The sequence below is a fragment of the Somniosus microcephalus genome, chromosome 6, assembly GCF_052327205.1.
Source record: "Somniosus microcephalus isolate GS21.2 chromosome 6, FLI_Smic_1.0, whole genome shotgun sequence".
Taxonomy (NCBI): domain Eukaryota; kingdom Metazoa; phylum Chordata; class Chondrichthyes; order Squaliformes; family Somniosidae; genus Somniosus; species Somniosus microcephalus.
Window position 1 is genome coordinate 265,626,106 of NC_140992.1, and position 12,130 is coordinate 265,638,235.

General features: G+C 46.3%; 1 protein-coding gene across 3 annotated transcripts in view; it reads right to left on the bottom strand.

Annotated features, from left to right (window-relative positions):
- Positions 1-12,130, bottom strand: part of LOC147116715 (uncharacterized) — a 192,771-nt gene that overhangs the window by 73,823 nt on the left and 106,818 nt on the right. The window lies entirely within an intron of this gene.

Here is a 12,130-nt window from a genome sequence, read left to right on the forward strand (position 1 = left end):
TTAACAACATGTTAGCTACAGTCTGAGTCTGTATCTTTATTTATGCTGTTTAACTGTACAGAGCGTGATTACTTTAACAGCGCGGTTAAAACGTGATGACGTCACGCCGTTCATCACGTGATCCCCCCACTGGCGGGAAAAACGTGATGACGTCATGATGTCAGCCACGGGACCGCCCGAGCAGTCCCCGTGGAGCCTCCGAAGAGAGCAGATGTTATCCTGCAGTTTCTTATTAAAACCTGTTTGTTTCATTAAAGTTCGTTTTGTTTGATTGCCTGAGTAGAACTCAGTCTTTTAGTTAGGAACCCACGTTCCTACAGTGTAAGGTTAATAGCTTTACTTGATCTTTGGCAGAGGAAGGTGCAGGCTGCAACTTAGTGTCCATCTCAGGGGTCCCACCATATATTATCCCCACCAATTTTCTCATCTTCACGTGTAAACCTTGGCTGGAATATGTCAGTGGATCAAGAGGGCAGGAAGGAGGCATCACAGCCAAGTCCAAGTCACCACGGTGTCAGCTTTGACTCAGTGGGTAGCACTCTTGCAAACGAGTCAAAAGGTCGTGGGGTCAAGTCCCACTCCAGAGACTTGAGCACGTAATTAAGGCCGACACTTCAGTGCAGTACTGAGGGAGCGCTGCACTGTCGGAGGTGTCATCTTTCGGATGAGAAGTTCAACCAAGGCCCCGTTTTCCCTCTCAGGTGGATGTAAAAGATCCTATGGCACTATTTCAAAGAAGAACAAGGGAGTTCTCTCCGGTGTCCTGACCAATTTTTATCCCTCAACCAACATCACAATATAGATATTCTGGTCATTATCTCATTGTTGTTTTGGCTGCTGAGTCCCCTACATTACAACAGTGACTACACTTCAAAAATTCTTTGGGACTTCCTGAGGTTGTCAAAGAGGCTATATGAATGCAAGTCTTTCGTTCTTTAACATTTACACATATGTACTTTCCAGCCGGGGAGGAACTGGATAGGAACCAGGTCTGATTTAAGATTTCACTGAAGCCAATTGCAAGATCCTTACCAACATCAGCCCATTTAGCATTGAAACATAGAAGATAGGAGCAGGAGTAGACCATTCGGCCCTTTGAGCCTGCTCCGCCATTCAACAAGATCATGGCTGATCATCCAAACCCTAGCACCCAGTCCCTACACCGACAGCCATCCCACCCAAGCCCTATCCCCGTAACCCCACGTATTTAATCCCCCCTAACACTAAGGGTCAATTTTTATCATGGCCAATCAACCTAACCCGCACATCTTTGGACTGTGGAAGGAAACCGGAGCACCCGGAGGAAACCCACGCAAACACGGGGAGAATGTGCAAACTCCGCACAGACAGTCACCCGAGGCCGGATTTGAACCCGGGTCCCTGGCGCTGTGAGGCAACAGTGCTAACCACTATGCCACTGGGGATTGAATCTGATCAGCCATGATCTACTTGAATGGCAGAACAGATTCAAGGGGCTGAATGGCCCGCTCCTGTTCCTATGAGTAAAACTCAGTTCCACATGTAAACATCTGAACCAGAGGGATTTTGCAGATAGTTTTGTATTGAAATATCTTAACGTCATAAATGGGATTGGGACATTATCTGCTACCAGGAGTTAGATTTGATTTTTCTCTCTTGCTTAATCTCAGATTTTCATTTACAAGTCTGGTGCAATTTATGAAACAGATTCGTGAATTGCCCAGAATCTATTAAAAAAGGCAGATGGGATAATAATTGCATTAATATTTATGAAGAAATTATCTTTTTATTGAAGTTGAACATATTCTAGAAACATAACTAGCAAAATAATTGACTTCCTCGAGTAAATTACTCCTGATCAATTTAATTCACATAATATGCACAAATTTTGGAGTCTGTACCATTAAATCATCTCTCTCTTAAACTGCTTGGCAATATATGAATAACTGCCTTTCCTAACCAAATTGTCATTACTTCCCTATAAAACTGGTTGGAATGCTCGCTCAATCTGAAACTGGCTGGAAATCAAACGTGGTTAATGCATCGTGTTCATCCACTGTTTATTCCAGTGCTCTCAAGGCTGATAAAGAGTAGGCTTCAACTATTTTTTCCTTTCTTCCTCAACTCACCACTGGACATCTTACTCCAGCCAGGAGAACCAGGTGGCAGACTTCACAGCTCGTGTTGACTCCTGGGATGCGAGGGTTGTCCTTTGAGGTGACATGGATTAGATAGATTGGGCATATGCTCTCTGGAGTTTAGAAGAATGAGAGGTGATCTGATTGAAACACATAAGATTTTAAGGGGGATTGACAGGGTAGATGCTGAGAGGTTGTTTCCCCTGGCTGGAGAGTCTAGAATTAGGGGGCATAGTCTCAGGATAAGGGGTCAGCCATTTAAGACTGAGATGAGGAGGAATTTTTTCACTCAGAGGGATGTGAATCTTTGGATTTCTCTACCCTAAAAGGCGTAGATGCTCAGTCATTGAGTATATCCAAGGCTGATAGATTTTTGGACTCGAGGGGAACGTGGAGCTGAGGTCGAAGATCAGCCATTATCTTATTGAATGGCAGAGCAGGCTCGAGGGGCCGTATGGCCGACTCCTGCTCCTGTTTCTTATGTTATGTTCTGGACCATCCAGCAGGAGGCGCAGATCCAGCCCGTTGAGTTGGAGCTTCCTCCGTTGTCTGATTGGAATGGCTGTGCCCGTGCTACACTCAACCCAAGGACCTGAGCTACAGACCAGATTTGAGAGACAGGTAGGCATGGGATTCATGTGTGTAGATTTCTGATCAGGGAAACATTCTGCCACTTGTGTCACAAAGTAGCCCACTTAGAAGCATAGGATACCACGTCGACCTAAAGTGATAAGTCATCACACCAAGTAGGACAAGGTCTTATCTGCCATTGGCTCCTTGTGTAAATATTATGTTGCATTTAGACCTGTGCAGTGTTCCATAAGCATGATCTATAAATAGACCTCGCAACAAATAGAACAGAAACAAGAAATAATGTCACTCCTGATGAGTGCTATCTTGTTTGGCACATGTGGACAAATGGGCTGCCAAGGTCATCATTGCACTGGCTGGGATCCAAAAGCTGTACAGAGAATCAAGCAGTGCGCTGTAGAGAAGAGAAGAGACATATAATGATGTAAAACAGCATTAAATGAGGGGGGGGGGTGGAGAGAGGAGAGGAGAGGAGAGAGAGAGAGAGAGAGAGAGAGAGAGACAGAGAGAGAGAGAGAGAGAGAGCTTGCGAGCGCACAAAATGGGAACGAGAGAAGGAAAGTTGGGAGACTGCCCAATTAAGCCAAAGCGGGTGCAAACATGGAAAGAGATTTTATAAAGCACATTTTTGCACTTATTTCTGGGATGTAAGGAGGTTACTTAAACTCCGATGAGAGAATTTTGGCAAGCTTCAAATGGGATTAGAGATTAGAAGAATTCCTTCGCCCAGAACTGTAGATTAGTGGAATAGACTTGCAAAAAAGTGAATGCTATGGTTAGTTAAATCCTCTTAAAAAGGTACCTGGATAAACTATTAGGTATGAAAAAGATTAAGATTATAAAAGTAACTATGAGGTTTCCAGCACAGGCGGCCATTCGACCCATTGTGACTGTGCCAGAGCAATCCAAAACTAGTATCACTTTCCTGCACTCGCCCCGTCTCTTCCTCTGCTTCAAGTGTTTCTATACATATGTTTAGTCAAAAATACTCTTGCAACACAATGTTGGGACCAGCAATGACACCTGGAGCAGTGAGGTAAGCAACAAGGAGACATGGGTGAGGGGAACGGTCATCTGTCCCAGCTTGAAACAGTGCAGGCTGTAATGTTAGGTAGGCATCCTGGGTTTTTTGGAGGGTATCTTTAGGGTCAGAGGTTAAAAGATGTCCCTAAAGTTTTGAGGTGGGCATACAGTGAGCTTGCCAACCTTACCTGTTCAGCTTTGGGGCCCAGCTTCAAATCCAGCTTGGACTGATGAGATGGAGGTCTCCAGATCTAGTTTCCTCTTTGCTACAGCGAGGCTATGCTCAGTTCTCAGGCAGTGAAGAAGAAAAGGATTCGGAGATACAAATGCAGGGGTGCCCTGATAAGCTGCCAGTGGGGCAAGTGTCAGAGCAGATGACCCGAGGGGACCCAAAGCAACCCGAAGAGGCAATCACAACGGGTAATTTGATCATCATGTCCTACCACCACGATCTTTCGACTTTGGGGCCTCCTGGCTGCTGCTCTGCCAGTGGTCAGGAGCTGAGTTGCAGGTTTCTCTGGCCTACAGCTGCGCTCCTGTTCCCACGCCCAACTCCCAATGCGATGCCCCGACATGAAATTAGGGCGATTTGTACTCTTCACAGGTGCAACGCAACTCAAAAGATGTTGCGTCTATCTGGCACCAAGCAGGGCTGCGGGTGGGGAAGAGGGGAAAAATCATCCCTCTCCACCCCCCCTCTGCTGACTGTGACTCCTCCGTGAGATGAGTTTAGTTGTTAGCGAACATGGGTCTAGGGTACAAAACTGTTAAACTCACTCAAGATGTCACAGGGGTGGCTGGTGTGGGAGATGGATATGCTAAACTGCTGCAGCATGGGATGCGGTTGTGAAGTTGTGACAAGGCAGAAGAAGCTTTACTCTGAGCAGACTGAAGATCAAACCTTGGGAGCTTCCGAACCTGTGCAAACCAGACACTCGACGCTTTCTCCAGGCTAGTCATGAGGGCAACAGAGTGACCTTTAAACACACCGTATCCTAAAAATCTCTCGACCCTATTGAGGGGATGGAAGTGCGGCAGGGTGGTACTTCCACCTGCCACATTCGCCAGCTACTGGTGCCATCCCCAATCTCAGAGATGGGGTCATTTAAGCACTCAGGGCAGGCACCATATACCTGCTGCCCACCCTGCTGAAGAGAGGCAAAAGTCGCAGCAGTACCCTGCACACCTAAAGAGGGCACCAGAAGACAAATCTAGGTGGAAAAGGAGCATGAGAAAATGTCGCAGATATTTGTGCCGACAGGTCGGCCATTAGACCAATGGCAATTTGCCCCTCAAAGGTCCATTACCTCTGACTGTCCGGGTCCTCCTGAGGCTCTCCGTGGGCCCCATCGGTGCAAAATACCTGGGATACATCCCCCACAAAATTGTCCCTAGGTGCAACGTGGATGGATCTAAAGAATGTTCACCCACCATCCCGCTCTCCCCTTCCTTCCCCTCCCCATCACATCCCATCCGGCTCTCTCCTTCCATCCCAGTCCCCCCACCTCATCCTCCCCCTGGAAGTGCAATTTAGTGCAGGTGTGGGGAGCAGGATCCCAGCATATCTGACCGAAATTGGGGCTCCCTCCTCCAGGATCATGCTGCATTCAGACTCCCACCTCCTCCCACTTCCCCATTGGGAATTTTTAGCCTAGTTTCTCGTCAACTTCTGAAAACTGAAAAACCTGCAACAGCTGGAGGCAGTTTCTAACATATTGATAGCGTGCGCTCCCTCAACTTTCTCCCTCACTGCAAAACCATGAGCTCGGGGCAGAACCTAGAGGTTATATTCTCAAAACAAAGCAAACTGCCTTCAACTGCGAGAGCCACTGGCAACAGTTATAAAAGATGCAGGGTTATTTTATATTTTTATTATTTAGTAAGTATTCGATGGCCAAGAGGGATTATTTTCGTATCTACATTCACACACATATGCATAAAGTTACGAGGTAGTGGACGGTCAAAACTACTCTATTTAGGTTGTCCAGTCTAGCAATTATCCTGGCCAATATTCCTCCCTCAACCAATTGAGTAGAATGGGCCTACATTCTTGGAGTTTAGAAGAATGAGAGGTGATCTCAGTGAAACATACAAGATTCTGAGGGGGATTGACAGGGTAGATGCTGAAAGGTTGTTTCACCCTGGCTGGAGAGTCTAGAACTAGGAGGCCCAGTCTCAAGATAAGGGGTCAGCCATTTAGAACTGAAGGAATTTCTTCACTCAGTGGGTTGTGAATCTTTGGAATTCTCTACCCCAGAGAGCTGTGGATGCTCAGTCTGTGAGTATATTCAAGGCTGAGATCGATAGATTTTTGGACTCTAGGGGAATCAAGCGATATGGGGATCGGGCGGGAAAGTGGAGTTGAGGTCGATGATCAGCCATGATCTTATTGAATGGTGGAGCAGGCTCGAGGGGCAGTATGGGCTACTCCTGCTCCTAATTCTTACGTTCTTTCCAATTTTTTAAAAAATATTTAAGTTTTTTACAGGGCTAAAAATAAACTTACCATTTTTTAAAGTATTTTAAAATTATTAATGAGTGAAAAATATATATTTTTTTTACTTTCTTAAACTCTTATGCTGGTAAAAGCAGGCCTTACGCAGGCTTTTACCAGACGTAAGATTGCTAAGGATTTTCAGTGGGCGGAGGTTCTGCAGAAAGCGGAACTCCCCCCGCAGAGGCCCTTCTCCAGGGCAGGCGTCCGATCTGTCAAGATCGGAAATGCCGGTTTTCAGCACATGCACTTCACATGCCTGAAACCGGCATTTCCGATGTCCCGACGGGTTGTACACAGCCCATACACACCCGTAGGCATCGGACAATACGGGCCAATGTTTGTTGAACACAATCTTCAGTCTACACTAACGCACATCTGTAAAGTCTGTGGGTTGTATAGCGAAGTAATACAGAGACTACAAGAGTAACTTTAACAGGACTTTACTATTCGAAGGTCAGGGCGAATCTGCCCAATAAATTCTGCCACAGCACTTATATACCGGTGTGGTCACCGTCGGTATTACAGTATACAGCAGCCAGGATAAAGTAGTGCCACACCTAAAATAGTTCTCTTAAAGGTGGACGGTTACATACAATGGGCCAGAAATTCGCGGCCAAAGGCGTGAGTGCGCTCGGGGTACTCACGCATCTGGCCGTTGGAAATGCCGGCGTTCAGCATGAACAGCGCATGCGGGGAACGCCGGCATTTCCAGACCTCGAGCGCGTGCGACTGCACAGGCAGCGCTTGCGCAGTGAACTTCGTAGATTTCATTCATGAAATCCGTGAGGGTAAGTCCTCAGAATTTACACTTGAAAAAAGCAAGTGTAAAGTGGTTCATTGGCTGCGGAGGAAGAAACATTTTATCGTGGAGCTTCTGAAATGCAATATTTTTGTTTGGGAAAGGGAGGGAAGTTATTTTAAGAAATTTTAAGTAAGTTTTAAAGTTAAAATTTTTTTTTTTTTTTTTTTTTAAAAAGGGTTTTCAGAACGGTAGGTAGAAGGAGCAATTGTGGCTGTGTGAATGGAATGTGAGAATGAGTTATGTATGTATGTCCACATATATTCCTTTACGTATATGTATGTATGTTTTATATTCCTTTACTAATGTGTATGAATGTATGCTTTTAATTATGATTTTCAAATAAGTTACTTTCTCTGAAAGTCATAATTAAATAATACATTCATACACATAAGTAAAGGAATATATACATAACACGCAAAGGAATATATACAGACATACATACTTTCAGAAGCTCCACGATAAGAAATATCTTCCTCCGCAGCCTCTGGAGCAACTGTACCCATGCTTTTTTCATGTGTAAGTTGTAATGACTTGACCTCACTGAAAGCAGTAATGAAAGCGGCGAATTATACTGCGCACGCGCTGCCTGTGCAGTCGCACGCGTTCTGCCTCTGAACCCCTTCGTTCAGAGGACAGGAAATGCCGGTTTTCCCCAAAAGCACTGTGCATGCTGAAAACCGGCATTTCATCCGGCCAGATGCGTAAGTACCCCGACCGTACTCGCGCAGTTGGAAGGGAATTACTGGGCCAACATTTTACATGTCAATAAAATGAAAAATTTAACAATTGCACGACTTGCCCCCTCGCATCTGCAACTGAGGGTCCTAGGAGGTGCATTGCGCAAGAGGTCATCATCGTACGTATCCTCACACTGTTCCCTTTGGGGAAGTGGTGGAAGTATTTATGGCCGTGAGTAACGCTCATTCCGTGACCGTAACCATCTTTGAACCAACCATTAGGGTGGTTAGTCCTATGGCGGGAGAGTTTTATGGGCTCCCACAACCCATCTGGGGGGGGGGGGGGGGGGCCACCAACACCCACGGACGCAAGTATCCCGCTGGATGTCCACCCAGAATTTAAAGTTGGAACTCCGACTCCACTTGCCGGGACTGTCTGGAGTGGGGTTCAAAACCCTACTCCTTCTGGCCCAGCGGCGGGGATGCTTACTGCTACGCAAAAGGCCCACTCCGCACAAAAGGTGACACCCATGCGTTTCCTGCGCCTTTTCCCTCCCCGTGACTGGAGCCCTATGCTGCCATTTCACGTTGCTAATCGGATTGGGCCTTTGTCATAGCGGTAGGATCCCCGCCGCTGGGCCAGATCAGGGTAGGGTTTCGAACCCCGCTCCAGACAGTCCCGGCAAGTGGAGTCGGAGCTCCAGCTCTAAATTCTGGGTTGACATCCAGTGGGATATTTGCGTCCGTGGGTGTGGGTGGCCCCCCCTCCTTGTATAGCTTGTGGGAGCCCGTAAAACCCTCCCGCCATAGGACTAACCGCCCTAATGGCTGGTTCAAAGATGGTTACGGTCACGGAATGAGCGTTAATCACGGCCATAAATCCTTCCAGCACTTCATACAGTTCCCCAAAGGGAACAGTGTGAAGACACGTATGACGACGACATTGCTAAATAAATAAATGGAATTTTAAAAATTCTTTTAGGGCTTTTAAAAGTCTTTAAATTGCTTTAATTCTCTTTAAAACTACTTCAGATTACTCAAAATAATGTAAACATTTTAAAAAGTTTATAAAAGTTACCAAAATCTTCAAAAAACTTCCAAAAACCTATTTAAACTGCTGCTTTGCATGTAAAAATGATTAGCAGCTTGACAGAAACATTGGGGGCGTGTCCAGTGAAACTGAGACCTCAAGGGGCGTGTCTCACTTACACTGCACGCTCCTGGCTTCGCGCTGGCTGCACTCCTGGGCGGCGTGGCGTCATACGCTGCCCGGGATTCTTCTTTTTCATTCACCAAGTCCAGGCGTCCCTGGAGCTGATCGTCAGTAGCGCGGGGTAAGTGTAAATACGGGGCTTGCACGCGCTGCAAGCCCCGTTCTGGAATTTCTGGGCCAATAGTTCTCTTAAAGGTAGAACAGTTACATACACTACAATCCTCCCTTTTTAGCTTACCACATACTTATTCCCCATTAAACATAACCTCCTAACATATATCCAACTTTATGTTAAAACAGTTCACAGATGTAATCTCTGCGGAAACAGTTCACAGATTCAGTCTCGGTGGATGCGCCTTCCGTGCTTCTTGACTCGGTCCTGACAACGCCTCAGTGGTGCAGCAGTTCCCCGTGGTGTAGTCGGTTCACGTTGCTGGAGTGACTCATCCAATAGTCCTTCACTGGTCTTAACAGCTTGAACTTCCGTCCTTCTGAACCAGTATTGTTGGCTTGTAAAACTTGAGTACCTTGGGAAGTTTTCTACTTCCAAACTGATTTGGCTCCGTTCGCAGGGACCCCGTGCGTGATCGAATAGTGATGATGATGGTCCAGATGATCATCATCTTCTGCTTTGTCTTTTCCTTTTCTGCTTCTTGGAGACTCTCGGGGCTCCATTGTCAGCTGCCAGCTGCCTGCACAGTTCCTCCCGTAGTAGCGCCACCATCTCCCGATGTTCCTTAGACTTTGTGATTCATCAAGGTTTCTGCACTTTGGGAGTTTTCATCACAAGCTGGGCAGAACAGGTCCTCGTAATATTCGGTGTCGCTAAACAGGTCATGGTAATATTCGGTGTCGTCCTGAGCTAAGCCAGCGGGAGGGTCTTCTATTTCCTCCTTGCCCAGCTGAACGTTAGCCAACTTTTGTTCTAAATCCCGACATCTGTCCTGAAGAGACTTCATCATGCGTTCAGCTTCATCCCGCTTTTTCTGGGCTTCCTGCAAGTCTTTTACTAATGACCTCATTTGTGATTTCAATACTTCAACTTCATTCGGAGATTGATTGATCGGACCATTCAATCCCTCTACTGAAGTAGCTGTTTCAGCATTCTGTTGTTCTGCATTGACGTGAGGCAGCGTACTTTCGGCATCCAAGGGCGGCTCTGCTGCAGTCTTCTCAGTCTGTGTTGCCACCTCAGCTATTTCAATAACCTTTGAGAGTTCCGAACCCCTTTTCTTTGAAGATTGAGGCTCGTGTTCAAGTTTTTCCCATTTCAGGGTCTTGTCCCTCAGCATATGAAGAAGTTGGCTGACTGTTAACTCTTCTGCCATCATCCGTTTCCCATTAGCTGCAGGGCTGTTTATAAACTTGCCCTGGGGCTCCTTTGCTGTTTCTACTTTGCCATCATCCGCAGCCTCCACCATTCGAATTTCCACAAATGAATCGTCCGGTGATGCTGCACCCGACTTCAGTAGGAGCTCGGAATTCATGGCGACCAAATCAGCCTTTTCTGCCTGCAACCTGCTAACAAGCGCCTTCAGTTGCTGAACGTCTTGCTCCACCAGATTAGAGCACGCACCTTCAGAGACCGAATCAGCTTTGATTCGTTTGGCCTCCTCGCGCAGACGGTTTGTGTGCTCCTGCTCCATTTTCTCCCCCCAGCTGCTTCTGTTGTCTTTCCAGATTCTCCCACTCTGTGTCCAAGAACTTTTTCATTGCTGTTGTCTCTTGCTCAAGACGGCAACTCAATTGTTCTAATTGCTGTTGTAATTTGAAATAAAGTTGAGTTTGAGCTCGGTGTTCCTCAGTAATGTATATGTCTGTAAACTGGACAGACTCAGAATTCTCTGTCAAACTATGTTGTTGTTGTTCAGTGGAATTCTGTTCTGAAACTTTGTTCTCCTCTGGAGCATAAGCCTTTATGCATGCCTTCGTTTTTCCAACCTCAGTCAGCAAGTTCATTTTAGACTTGTCTTTCATACTTGGGCTGGTCTCATCGTCATCCGTTTCAGAGTCTGAGCTGATTGTCTGCACCGAGTCCTCACTCGTTATTGCTTTTAGGTAGTGCCATTCCATGTCTATTTTCTTGATCCACTCCCGTCCTAGAAGTGGTGGTCCTCCCTCAGGTAGTACATATAAGTCCATTCCTGGGTGTTCTTTGCCCCTGTCTCTCACCTTGACTCTTATCTTCCCCATGGGGTATACTTTATGCCCCATGTATGTCTGCAATACGAACTTGGTATCTCTCAAGGGTATATGTGAGAATAGCCGGTTGTAATCCCTTCGATTTATGACTGATAGGGCTGATCCAGTGTCCAACTCCATTTTCACTTGGACTCCGGCTATTTTTAGCATGACCCAGATAGTTTGTAGGTCAGCTTTCTTACTCACATTGTGAATTCTCAGACTACCCAGTTCCTGGCCGTTTGGGTCTGAATCCGAATTCTGTTCGTCTGAACTCTTCTCAGCCACCTTGTGTACTTTGTTGTACTTTCCCTGTGATGGCTTTTTTTGGTTGTTGGTCTTCTTTCCTGACCGGCATACTTTAGCTATGTGACCCAGTTTGCCACATTTTCTACATTCCTGGTTTTTAAACCAGCATTGGTTCTGGTCGTGTGTTGTCTTCCCACAACGATAACATTTCGTTGTACCCGAAGTAATTTGATCCACACTGAGTACCGCTGCCTTTAGCTGCATTTCCGCAGTTCCTTTCGCTGCGGCTTCGTGCGATGCTGCAATAAGGACAGCCCTCTCAAGTGTAAGGTCGTTCTCTTCGAGTAGTCGCTTTTGCGTTCCTTCCTTCGACAGCCCGTACACAAACTTGTCTCGCAATGCCTCTGTCAGATTTCCTCCAAACTGGCAGTATTTCGCTAGTCTACGCAGTTCAACCAAGTATTCCGCGTTGCTTTCCTCTTTCCGTTGCGTTCTCACATAAAATTTGAATCGTTCCGCCAACAACAGCGGTGTGGGGTTCAAATGATCCTTCAGAACAGCAACAATATTATCGAAAGTCTGATCTGCTGGTTTAGCTGGTGATAGAAGATGCTTCAATAACCCGTATGTCTTCGCGCCCATCGAGTTTAGCAAGGTTATAGCTTTATCATCTTCTATTTTATTGGCCTCACAATATATCTCGATACGTTCTACGTACGTGGCCCAATCTTCCACCTCGGCATCGAAGTTGTTGATGTTACCATGCTTAGGCATCTTCAC